Source organism: Mycetomoellerius zeteki, unplaced genomic scaffold, assembly GCF_001594055.1.
Source record: "Mycetomoellerius zeteki isolate Tzet28-1 unplaced genomic scaffold, Tzet1.0 scaffold1, whole genome shotgun sequence".
Classification (NCBI taxonomy): domain Eukaryota; kingdom Metazoa; phylum Arthropoda; class Insecta; order Hymenoptera; family Formicidae; genus Mycetomoellerius; species Mycetomoellerius zeteki.
Genome location: NW_017255910.1, coordinates 323,163 through 337,905, shown reverse-complemented (window position 1 = coordinate 337,905; position 14,743 = coordinate 323,163).

Here is a 14,743-nt window from a genome sequence, read left to right as displayed (position 1 = left end):
CACTTTTTGAATGTGGTAGGGATAGCGATTATCTCCTTTTACAGTTCGCCAAATTGTTTGTGGTGACACTCCCAATACAGCCGACGCATTCCGAACGCTGGTCTCAGGATGATTGTCAAAATGTTGTAAAATACGATTCCCTGCCTGCAAATCTCTTCGTAACGCTGCTTGAAATCGGTTGTTTTCTTGTCGAATTGAAAATGTTCCAGTCTCTCGCAATCTATTAAATGTCAACATAAACACTCTTCGGTTTGGCACTCTTCTGTTTGGAAATCGTCGTGCATATTCTCGCACCGCCTTTAAAGCATTACCGTTGCAGAAACCGTATACAAAAACCATATCAGCATATTCACTATTAGAATACGTACGCGGCATATTGCAAAAGACAAAATTCATCTACTGTTAAAGGCTTTCAAAGAGCGACTGACAAATTCATAACAGAAAGTGGAAAATGTAATCAAATATGTCGGTGCTAGATATGGCAAGAAATGTAAACATTTTTTTTCGATTTCTCTGAAACGGAGCAAAAACGAGCATATGTCTATAGGACTTTTTTTCTTAGTTTTTTACTCCTCTACACGCTCCCGAAGTTTTGCCATTTAATTTGGAAACACCCTGTATATCTATGAAATATAATATATTTGTAAGGACATTCTCTAAAAACGTGTTCCCTAAAGATATTAAAATTAATTGTTACCTAACCTCGTCTCATTTTGATCAATCTACCCCACATAGCCATTTTTAATAAAAGAGATTGTATTTACGAACTCTCTTTGTCAGGATAATGATTAATTAATTGTAGCAAAGATCTTCTAAGACATGTCATTTTCTATGAATAGGGATATCGCGATTAATAATGCCAAAGACTTGTCAGACAACAAAATAGGTGATAAGAAAAATTTACTGACCAACTTCATTTTCATAAAAATCGTTATAAATAATATATACAATGCTTGTGATGCAAATCATTTTACACGATAAATTAATATTATATCAGCAATCTACAGTTAAAAAAGAAATTTTTCTGCCTGTTCGAGTTATAAGCATTTTAGCAATCAACCCCGTATGACAACCAGCCCCGGTTAACAATCTCGCCTATTAACAATATCTATTCACGATGTCTTTGAATTTGCGATTCTTAGTTTTAAGGATAAATTTTTTGCTGAATTTAAAATGAAATGTATTATAAAAAATCATTAGAGGTTTTATTGCAAATTTTTATTATTTAATATTATTTTGATAATGCTTTTTGCTGTTTTGATAATATATGTGTATGTAAAATTGTCTTTTAGAAATTAAATTTCGGATTAGAATCTTCTTATTAAAATATGAATTTTACAAAAAGCTCGTATGATTTACTAAACTACAAATGAATAATGAGACTACCTTGATCAAAAAGTTCCGGAATTCATTCAGAAAATTCAAAATACAAGTTTATTCATCAAAAGTGATATTGTCCCCTTCAAAGTACTCCCCATCGACTGCAACGCACTTATGCCAGCGCTTGATCCAGCTCTCGAAACATTTCTGGAACTCTATTGTCGGTATAGCCGTCTTCGATTTTTCCATTACCTCTTAGTCGTGGTTTTTTGACTCGATCGAACAGAAAAAAATCGCAGGGAGCCATATCGGGTGAATTCGATCGCTGTTGGATGGTATTCGTTTCGTTCTTGGTCAAAAAATTTAATACAAACTCGTTGTTGCAAATTCAACTCCATTTTTAAAACTGTAAAAAATCGAAAACACGTGCAGAGGTAGATGTACTCAAGACGGCGTAACTTTTACAAATGTCAAGTTATCGCGATAAAATTTGGTGGAAATGTCAATGATAGATGTGACAACCTAACCAAAAAAACAGAACTCAAATCAGTTGACTCAGAGCATCACCTGGTGGTAATTCCGGGAACTTTTTGATCAAGGTATGTAACGAGCAATATAATATTTATTATTTATTTATATAATCAAACTACAATTATTTAATTTTCTATAACATTTGAACTTTTACTTATATTAGTCTTCTTCAGTTATTTAACTAATATGTTTTCTTATTGTCTAACAATATTAATTACTTGTTATTAATTACTTGTATTTAACATTGATTAACTACGTTTATGTTATCGTCATTAAATTTTGTGACAATTTGCATTTTCGTTTTTATGCGTTTATTGAGTCCATGTGTAAATGCAGGGTGGAGTGAAGTCCGAGTATTCAATAGTCTATATTTTCGTCATGTGGTTCGAAATGTATTGTATAAAATTCTTCGGTCAGTGGTGAAATTCTTTGCGAGTCCAATGTTTCTTAATTATACGTCCGTTTTTTATATAAAATAATGAAATTGTATAATATTTTCTTTTGTCTGTCTCCAACTGTATTTTGGATTGACGAATGTAAGTTTTTTATATAATAATTATATTTATTAAAAATTAATCATCATAATTTTTATAGACAAAGAACCAGAAGAAAATATATAATTTCATTATTTTACATAAAACGGACGTATAATTAAGAAACACTGGGCTCACAAAGAATTTCACCACTGACCAAAGAATTTTGTATATTTCGAACTACATGACGAAAATATAGACTATTGAATACTCGGACTTCACTCCACCCTGCTTTCACACATGGACTCAGTAAGCACATAAGAACAAAAATACGAATTGTTACAAAATTTAATGACGTTAACATAAGCGTAGTTAATCAATGTTAAACAAGTAATTAATATAGTTAGACAGTAGAAAAACATATTAGTTAAATATAACTGAAGAAGACTAAGTAAAAGTCCAACCGTTTTAGATAATTAAATAATTGTTGTAGTTTGATTATACAGAGTATATAAAAAGTACCGCAACGGAGAAATATCTCGAAAACTAAGTATTTTAGGAAAAAATGTTTCAGATAAAAGTTGTAGAGTTTCGAAAGATTTATTTACTGGCTCAATGAGTTTGACCTTGAGTGGCGTCGCCAAGGTCAGGACAAGGTTATCTTGAATTTTTTAAGTATATACTTTTTTATTGCATATTCTTGTAGCCCTTCTTCAGATCTTTTCAAAGCACTAAATTTTATCCACTTTAAATAAGCTGTTTCAATGTTATCGAGCTTTTTATGATAAGATGGCTAGCCCATGAAGGCAAGATTTAAGGAGCATCCAGCCAACCAAAGCAAAATCTGACGAGCATCCAGCCAACCAAGGCAGGATCTGAGGAGCATCTAGTACTTTATGAAAAAAAATTTTGTTATAGTGTTTTGGAAAGCTCTTGGGATATGCTACAAGAATATGCAATGAAAAATATGGAGTCCTGTTTAAAAAATTCAAGGTATCCTTGTCCTGATCTTGGCGACGCCACTCAAGGTCAAACTCATTGCATTAGTAAATAAATCTTTTGAAACTCTACAATTTTTATCTGAAACACTTTTTCCTAAAATGCTTAGTTTTCAAGATATATCGCCGTCCCGGTACTTTTTATACACCCTGTATAAATAAATACTAAATATTATATTGCTCGTTACATAGTCGCATTATTCATTTGTAATCTTCTTATTGTTTGAAATCTCCTTTTTTTATAATCTCTTGGTAATTAAATCTCAAATTAGAATCGAGTTGTTATAAGATAATTATTATATTGTTGTGGCAGATTCAGTTATCTTCGCGATCTTTTTAGCTTCATGAGTTAATATAGTTACTCATTTTAAGGATCATTGAGCTTATTTCATATTCTGCAATTAATGTGCCGCAATGAACAAATTCCATCTAAATTTTCCACAAAATTAATTAAGCCGCTTGCCAAGTTTAACAAATTTCATCATACAAAACGTTAAGATTGGCGAAAATGCCTGGAACGTTGCAAGACGTGAAATATATATGAGATCAGATTATCGTTGTCTATTCTAAACTCTTCGCGAACTCCACTCCGCGAACAGTAATCTTGATCCGTCTTAAGTATTTAAACTTTTCGCAAAACTCTCAGTGAGTGAAGTTCGCTTTCGTAGATTTTTACAGTGTTCGAACATTCCCGAAATTTTTACGAACTCGAACAATAGGATTCTTCTTGTTGGATTTTCTCTGGATATTCAAATATCAAGTAGAATCATAGCGTCATGATGAAAGTACATGGTCTGCAGCAGTTTTTTGCGACTCTGCCGGAGTATCCATATCCACCCAATCCCATTCGACATCCTTTCAATCCTTTCGTTCCTCTCTATCTGCGGTAATTCCAATTCAACGTCGTCGAATCGAGAGACTCGATCGAAGTGACTTCGAAATGTGTCGCGCTCCTCTTCCTCCTCCCCCTCCCCCCCTCTCTCTCCCCCATATATATATATATATACATATAACTAAAATTGTATGAAAGAATGCGATGCACGGTTGAATCTGGTCTTACGAAAATAAGCGCCATCCTCAAACGAGGACTACCGTCGATATCATAACCAAGTTAAGGAAACATTGCCTTTCTTTATACCTCATCATTGCAAAGCTGAATGATTAATGTATTAGACAAATTACTTCATGAAATTATATTGCAAATAACATTTGCTACAGAAGTATTGTAAGCAAATTTTCCCTAGTAGCACAATTATCTTCATAATAATATTAGCTCTAAACATTAATCCAATATTATGCGTGGTCTATATGGTAGTAGAGCAGTAGTAGATCAGTAAGAATAAGAAATTGACCAATCACAGTCGAATGTGAGAAGAATAATCAAGTGTGATTGAACAATTTCTTACTTTTACAGCCTCATATCCATTACTGCTACTGCCATTATAGACCACACATTAGTCCAATATATCCTCGTATTTAACCAATATATTGTTACTAGGGTTATTATTCGGATCTTTATGCAAAAATATTCTTGCAACTTTTACGTTTGCCTTTATTTGAATAGGAAAGTATATACCAATCAAAAAGGATAATTTCATCGATGATTTAAGGAGAAGATGCACCGTGCTTATCGAATTTGTACTATAAATGTATATCGTGCGTATCACATTCTTTCTTTCTCAGCTGAAAGTTCAATCCTATCCGTCTGTATTAGACTAGGGTGAAATGCACTCCCGTCATCCCTTTACATCCACCCATCTGTACGTTGCAGGAAAAGAATGCCCTAGCAGGATATGAGGTTCTGTCCATTAGTGCGTTACCTTGTACGTATAGCGGACGTACGGTAAAATCGACTGTTGATTCGAGCGGAAAAGCATCTCTCACATTCAAACGGATTTCCTCTTTCTACCCTTTTCCGTCTCTCGATTTTATCGAGACCTGGCTATTTTTTCGGGGGTGACATTGCGAAAGGTTGAATTTTATGGTAGGTACACTTCGAATAACATTTTCGTAAATCGGAAATGTGCGACCTTTGTCATTCGCACAATCGAGTTTTTACCGAAATGAACATCGGATGGATGGTGTCGTTTGTTCTCACCGTCCATTTAATAGACGGTTTGTAAAAATATTATTTATATGAAACACATAAAATGAATATTTGCATTCACTTCTTTCCCACGGATGATGCTATCTAGGAATTCTTTTTCAATATCAACGATTTAATTTAAACTACATTTGCACAATTTTTATATACTTTTTAACATTGTCTATAATAGAAGGTATAATTGTGATAGTTTTAACGTTGCATAAGGTACTAGCGGATATCACCTAATTATTAGACGAAATGACAAAAATTTTTAATATTAAGAAATAGGAATTAAAGGCCCATAAGGTCGAAGCTAGATCTTTAATGCTTAAATAATTCAATGTGAATTTATATATAAGTATATGCGGTATATTTCTATTTCTCATTGGTTGTATTCTCACATGTACGAGTATGTATGGTCTAATAAGATCTTTATTTAAACAATAGTTTAAATATTAAGTTTTTAATAATAGGTACGATTCTACACTCTGTAAAAGTGAATCAGTCTATTATCATTGACAATTCAGTGCTACACTTATAACTGTAATATCAGCGAAAATTTACTGTTTTTCAGTAATAATACACTGATTCATTTTTAGAAGTTATGATTTCTACAGATTGAATCTACAGAAAATCATAACGTCTAAAAATGAATCAGTGTATTATTACTGAAAAACAGTAAATATTCGCTGATGATTACATTAGTTATAAGTATAGTACTGATTAGTGATAATATACTGATTCATTTTTAGAGAGTAAGTATAATAAATTCCTCTTATTAAATTTTTATAAACGAATTTATTTAGAATCGTATATAACATTAAAAGTTCAATATTTAAAATTTTTGTCATTTCATCCAATAATTGAGTTATATCCAATTATCTAATTATCCACTAACTGTGTGTGATACATTTATCTTATAGTAAAATGATTAAAAGCTATACTATGTGCATCGAATAATTTATCGTTACAACGTTAAATAGTAATATATAATAGACATTTATTTCTTACAATCTTAAAATAAGAAAATGTAATTATATTAATCATCTGCAAATATATAAATTATAGGTTTAACAGAATATTTTTTAAGTCGTACATTATTCGCAAAAAAAACTTTGTAATCGTGTTGAAACGCAAAAGAGAGAGAGAGGTTTAGCTTTAAATTAAAATAAAAATACACATGAGTGAAGATTCCACATTCGGTCAAGGCGGTTTTTTTTGTAACTAATAATACTTCCTCTTTGAATTTATACAATTTCCAGTTCAAGTAAACTGTGCGCTGATTATTCGTCAGTCTTGAAATACAGTCCGAAGCTGAAGTAATAATATCACAAATTAATAAAAATATTAAAAGCTGTTTGTTATTTAATTGTGTATTGTTCTCTTCATCTTCATTTTATAATTAATATTACATGGTTTATATTGTATATCTATAACATTGAATATTATACATTTTTCATGATCTGTACAGTGTTCTCTAAAAATGTTCGCGTCTCTCAAACGCGACTAAACTTATCTCCAGTAACTACTGGCGTAATGCTAATCTTCTAGACGAGTACACGCATCCTATAATAAAATCAGCATTAAGTAAGTGGAACAAAATGATCAAAAGACACGATGGTGTCTTGCCCTAAATAGATTAGATGGAAGAATTATTATATCTTTTCTTAATTGAGATAACGTTTTCTTGCGAAAATTGCTTTCTATTAATTTAAAGTTGCTATTTATTAAAATATTTTAGATTTTCTATATGAAATTCCAATAGGCGAGGGGGTAACCACTTAATGTAATCGTGGGACAGAGTCCTCGAAATCATTATAAAATTTATATGAAATCTCTATGCATAATCCGATAATTACATATAAAACCACGAGAAACCATTGTATAATATTAAATAAAATCGTATATTTTACCAAATTACTTCATATGTAGCGGAAAAAATTATTTGTAATCAGATAAAATCATATGAAATCATGTAATCTGTGGGACAATATTTCACCTAGTGGTTACCCCCTCGCCAATAGGCTTAAATCTTAGACTTTCTATTATACATGGAAGACTATTCGTGTTGCTTCACTCAATCATGGGTAATCACTAATCATTTGTAATGTGCGCATACGTGCACATGTTATAGATACGTGCATCATGGCGGAAGTTCATACAACGGTCAATCGGGTTTCCATTAAAAATTGCTGAATTCCTGAATGTATGTATTTGCCTTCCCGTAACCTCAATTACTCATTGACATATACGAGGATCTGCTAAATAGATGAAATCATCCCTAAGCCCGCGGCTCTATTCGGACATCAAATTTCAGAAATGGATTTGGTGCGCACGTGCAGACACATCGTGGCGCGTCAGCTCGAGTATGACTGCTCGTAACATGTGCGTCCGTGCTTATTGCACACGTATGTACGCTTTCGACCGAAAACATGAAACGTTTTCAATAACCTAGAAGATAAGTGAAATTATTTAAACTAGGAAAATTGAAAGACACGGTTTATTTATGCAGAAATTTTAGTGTGACCTTTCTTCTAAAATGTGATTATTCGCGAAGTAGAAAATCAAAACTTTTTGCGATGCCACATGAATATACGGCCATGGGCTTGATCTTTGCTTAAAAAAATTGTAAAAGATTTATGTATATACTAAGGCGTTTAGGACACATATTTATATGGACTTTTTTACTTGAAATAAACCAAAGGATCGCTCTGTTGAGTATGGCAACATACTTAACTAACACCTTGTATATGAGACAAACTTTACAATAAAATTAAAAAGACAAATTTATTGGTCCTCACAGAGAAAGTTAAATATGTCTCGTGTTCTATAAAACACAAGAATATAATGCATTTATTGTATATCACAATTTCATATTATTTAATTTTTTAACTCTCTAAGGATTCCTATTGCATATTTGCAACATTCACTTTAAAATTAAATTCGAAATAAATTCGGGATCTGTGCAAATTAGTTACATTTAAAAACTGAAGATGGAAATATCAGGGGTGCGTTCCAAAATATAACTGCAGTAATCAAAACTCTATAGTTCGCGTCACTTAAATTAATAATGATAATAATAATAAATATTAAAATTTAATATAATTAAAAATAAAACTTTATTGAATTACAATGTGAACAAAAGAAATGTGAGCAAGTACATAAATGAAATAGAAGAAGTGTATGCACATCAATAGGCATCAGCATGAAACTATTTTGAAGCCTAGACTAACTATGGGTGCGTTCCGAATTACGTATGAAGCGCATGAAATCATTTTATCTTCGGAGAACAACTGATGCATCATGCGCTTTGTGCGTAATTCGGAACACATTCTATATAAAAATAATAGCACATACTTTAAAGCAAAAACAGTATATGTATAGTATATGTAAGTTAAAAACATATAGGTATACCGACCTATAAAGAAATAATAATAATAATAATATAATAATAATAAATAAAAGATGATACAGCGATACAAAAAATAATGTGTCAAAGGACATTATAATTTAGGAATTATAGAATTTTTCTTATTGTAGTTACGTTTTGGAACACAACCCAGAAAAAGTTACATGCTGATATAGTAGGTACTTACAATTAATATATCTATCGATATGCATATTGATTATATTGATAGATTCTTTTATTTATTTATAAGACATTTTTAAGAAGTAAATAAAAAGAAAATTATTTTTTAATGACAAGACGATGTCTATAGGGAGTTAATACCTATATTCTACTTTTTTATTTGTAAAGATGTTTTTTTATACGTGAAAATGCTGATTGCTTTGATTCATCTCAACTGTTAAGAATGATCCATGCTTTTGACTAACGCTGCGTATGGAAGTCACGGGTATGGTCATGTTCTACCATTTACCGGTTTTTTGAAAATTTTTCGTGCGTGCTCCGAATATACATAGGAATGTGACTCCGCCGCCTCCGAAAAAGAGAGCTGAGTAAAGAGGAGATGCATGTACATGCATGCGTGCGTGCGTGCTTGCATGTGAGTTAGGCTAACGAAATGACAATAAAACAAAATGGTCCCGTATTTAAAATGTGAGCGTTCTGGAACGTAACTCGCCACGTCGCGTCGTACCCTGTGAATCGTTTTACTTGTGACGAAATGTATATGGCAAATCGCGAATTTCCGGATATTACCTTTCGCGATTTGTGAAAAAACAAATCGTTATTTGTCTTTGATAGTTTCTGTTTCTTCGATTTGGATCGACCGCGTGTACGAAAAATAAATAGTGTTGGCCATTCTGGTTCGTAACGAAACAACAACCCGATTGTTTCATTGAACACTGCAAACATTTTGTGTTGTTCGGTCGATCGGTATCACGGTGTAATCTGCTCTAGTCATCAGGAAAGCACACGCTCGAGGCGATATATTTTCAAATGTGTGGTTTATTAAATTCTGTGACAATTCTTTTTTGTAAAAATTGTAATTTTATCGAAATGAATAATATTTATAATGTAAAAGCTATTTTATTTCATTATAGTTTTCATAAGATTTATGATATTTTCTGATTCTATAATTTATCCATTTTGATAAATCTATTAGTTTCAATGTAAAGTAAAATAATACAGTACCCTCATAAGCTTGCACATGCCAAAAATATGTCGGACAATCATTTCACAACATCGCATTGGAGCGCTCAAGGTTGAATTTCGCGCTTTGATCAATTGTTTATATATTGTTATTTGTTTTGCAACGTTGTACTTGCGTTCGTTGTATGTACACATCACAGGTCGTTTAATTGTAGTTTAACGATTTCTACACAAGTGGTAAACTATTTGAGTCGCAAGTTGATTTCAGATTCCAAAATTGTAAAATGGCCCCGAAGAATCAGATTTCGTATGAATCGCATTTTAATTACAATTCCATATTTTAATAGCTAAATGTTATTATAGATAACGTACGTATATATGGACTTTTATTTCGTCTTTTTTCAATTAAATAATTATTTACAAATCTGTAAAACGTAGAATGTTCCTAAACTTATGAAGGGTATTATGTTAACTGATTTGTTCAGTACTATATTTCAGTATTATACTAAAGAGGATCCAAATCAAAAGTTCTCGAAAGGATCGAAACATCTATATCTTTACTTTATTAATATACTTTCTATACATATGACCACCTAGTAACGGGTTTTTCGCATTGATTTTTTTTAATTTATAATTTATTTCTTAGGAGCCTTATTCTTTTATATAATATATTACATTAAATGACGTTAAAAAGGAACAGATACACGGAGGAAAAAGATATTATAGTTTAAAAGAAAACACTCTCAAATATAACAAATCTTCAGTAAATAATTCAGTAAACACTAACAGTATATTAACTAATACCATGTTAATATTATAATTTCCTGTTCAAATGTGACTATTACGTATACATGTGTTATATTACACTTGTAATGGCCTAATTTATACGTACCGTTTAGTCTGCGATCTGTACCCTATGTTTGACTTAAACATGATAGGTTGTAATGATGTAAACAGTTGTTAAGTTGTCCGACCTAACTTGAGTTACATCTCTTTTTCATGACCTGTTTGAAGTTGGAAAGCATTTTAATTTACGCGGTTAGGACATAACCGATGATACCTGCTAAGCAGTCGGTTCATGTGTTTGAGGCGTGATCGACAACATCGGCGACATATTCTATATTCGACAACAGTTCCACGCACTAGTCGGCACCAAGCTAGCGAATGTAAGGCTAGGTCCACAACCTTACTTTAAGTGGCCGTAATCCGTAAGCTTTAAGTTGTAAATGACGATATATCGGCCACAGAACTTATGCTATTAGGCCGTAAAGGTTGAGTTTTGCTCAATTCGCTTAAGTCTAACGGTTAAAGCCTAAAGACTACGCAAAAATAGTTTAAAAACAGAAACTATTGTTACTTAATCTCTTTCGACTTATGACTTAATGCTTTTTAAAGCAAGGTTGTAGACCTAGCCTAACGCGTCCGAATAAAGTTGTTGTGAGAGTACATTTTCCTTGTTAATTGTCTAACTCTGACGGCATTTCTTTAAGAGAACGGCCATATTTCCTTCTATCTGACGAAATTGAACAAGAGAGCAAAGTTAAACGACGCATAAGCTAGGTGGATGGAACATGATCTCTGATCCATCTAGATTGCACGACCCAACCAGATCATATAAACGATGTAAACGCCAGTAGACTAAAGCTCCGGCGTAAAGATCTCTGGTAAAAATTTTTCTGTGCATTTTTTATATAATTTTTTAGAATTTTTATCTAAATTTTATAAATTTTATAAATTTTTTAATAATTTTATAATTTTTTAGAAAATTTCTCAATTTTTTAAAAATATAAATTAGACACTTTTCAAAAATGCCGAGAAAGTCTCCATGCAGCACGCTTTATCTCAGAAATCTTCCTGGGATCCAACGTTCTCAGGACGTTGAAACGATCTCAGAACATCCTTCGAAATCTCTCTCGGAAAACTGTGCTATATGGATTTACATGTTTTCTCTAGAGTTCTTCATACATATAAATTTTGAAATATTCTTAGATTTCTAAGATTTCTTATTCTAAAATTTCTTTTGAAATTTTATAAAATCTGAGAAAGTTTAAGATATTTTTTTCAGAAATTATAGAATGAAAAATCATAGAATGTGTTAGAATTAATATATATAAAAAATACTTTAAAAAATGTAGACTTCTTAGTATTTTTGAAACGTATTCCAATTCGTATAAAAAGAGAAAAATTTTCACTAGAAACACCACTAAATACTAACAGATGGCTTTGTTTTCGAGTACCTTGGCATTTATATATTACGACGAAAATAAATTATATATTATAAATAATATTTTTTTTAGATAAACAGAAAAAATAGAACAACAATGATACAAACAATGATATTAATAAATATAATGGCCTACAATTTGTTGATTGTATTCACATAAAGATTAAATTAGATCTGAAAGTATCATAAGTCTATATGATGTAAATGTTTCGTTGGAGGTCTACTTTTAATCAGGATATGTCTTATATTTAAGATTGTTTTGAGTGTAGTCTTTAGCTATCATAAGTCAATTACAAGCTGATATTCATAGTCACTTTTTATTTTAAGACTGTTTAAAGTAATGTGTGTGTGTTTTAAGATATTAATACGGTTCTTTAATTATATATAATAATAATAAATAGTTTATGACATCCTAAGGCTGTATTAGAATAGTCTTAAATATAAGAATTGACTATGAATACCGATCACAGAGCCGCGCGAATTAGTATCTTAAGATATTACTTAAGACTGTCTTGAAATAAGAATCGACTATGATGGTATATTGACTTGAGAACGATAGATCTACTGTACATTGGCACCTTCGATCTAAATGCTAAACTGTCGCTATATTAGTCGTTGGTAGAACCCTAGAAAACTAGAGATGCGAGGTAGTAGAAATTATATCGTCTGATTGACTGGGGTATGGCTGATTGACTATTATAGTAAAAAACTGACATGACGCTGTGATTATGTGATTTAGACTATTTAGCTAATAGCTGTATTCAGTAAAAAAAAAGGAACAGTGAGCTGTTTAGTGATTCTTTAATATGATTGGTTCCTACACTTACAATTAGATCTAGCGAAGGACTAAAGCAGTGGTAGAAACCAATCATTAAAGAATCAACTTTTTCTGCTGAACGCAATTAATCAATAACCTATTCATAAAGAACTAACATGGCGGCGGCAACCTAATCGATTTAATGTCTAGTTTTCTAGAGCTTTAGTTAGTGGTTACACAAATTGCACGCAGGCAATCTAAGAATGAAATTAGCAAAGTTGCTTCGTTATTTGATGATTTTCTAGATTTAATCGTAATCTTTTATTCGAGTAGAAGAAACTAATTGGCGAATATTGTAAAATCATCTTATTATTTATTGTATTACAATTCTGTCATACACGAAAGATAATTATTAGTATGATTTTTGCAAATTTTGAGCCTACATACTGTTCTTTGTACTTATACTGTAGTATATGTATCAGAGTATAGGTTAGGTTGCTCTAGTAGTGGTGTAAACTATGTTGTTGAGAGAAAAATTGTAATATTGATGTAATGTCATTGTCAGTTGGTATTTACCAGGAAGAGACTACGATTATTTCACAAATGGATATCATTTTCATTCCTAAATTGCCTCTTTTGCGCATTGTTCTTAAGAATTCGGCGTAGGTAAATGCAGAAATGTCTGCGATTAGCACGTCCTATGATGCGATTTTTGTTTTCGGACATTGAAGATAACTCGCATTATCCACATTAATACGCGCTCGCTTGTTCAGCCACGCGCATCACGGGAGAGACGAAAACGACGCGACATTGCACACAGACAAAGCTCTTTGTATTGGTGAGAGTTGCGTCTCCAAAAGGGATCGCGATTCGCATTCACCCCCTCGGGCAAACGGCAACCAACGACGCGCGACGTCGCGTATCCATCCCTCGATGATGTTCTCTGTTTCTGCCAGCCGGTGTCTTCCTAAGCTACCCCTTTCATTTCGCCTTACGCTTACAAGACGCGTGGTTGGGATGCGCGGAGGAACGCTGCGATATTACTCCAGATTAATCACGCCCGTATTGTCGCCGTTGTTCCTGTCGTTGTCGGCGCAATGGTTTTACCGCGATTTGTATCCCTAGGGTTAGCTAACTGCTTGCGGACGTCGCTCGCGAGAACACGTCACGAACAGATGGGACAAGATTATTGTATTTTACGCAATTTTTCCGCGCGAGCGTAAGTACTCTTGGCTCGTCTACGCAACAAAGTTCTACCGAGTTGACGGTATCGTTAATCTTTCTTGCAACTTGCTCGGTGAGTTGTCGATGGAAAGGATTTTATGGATAAGTTTTAGTTGTTCTCTCATTCGATAGGATTGGCATTTTAAAGTCGACACTGTTTCTGCCAATAAGCGTTATAAATTGATCAGTAAAACATTGTAGATAATTTGTTAGCGGAAATAGTCGAATTATTTTTATAACAAAAATTTTTTTTTATTGTACATGCAATAAAGTGATGTTAAAACAAATTGGGTTAGAACCGTGCCATACGTATGATGAAACAATAGGATTAATATTAATTGAGTTTTGACGGAAATTGAAGCGACACAACATTTTTTCAATATTTACTTTGAAATCGTATACATTCATTTTTTATTTGGTGAAACTATCTGCTGCGCGTAAGCGAAGATGCATGAGAATTTTACAATTCGCAAAACAGAAGCGTGTTTCAAGATATAAACTATCCATCATGAGAAAGTTCGAAGTTTGCACTAAAGTGAAGAATTACAAAGTTTATCTTAGAAGTCAATTGGGTCATT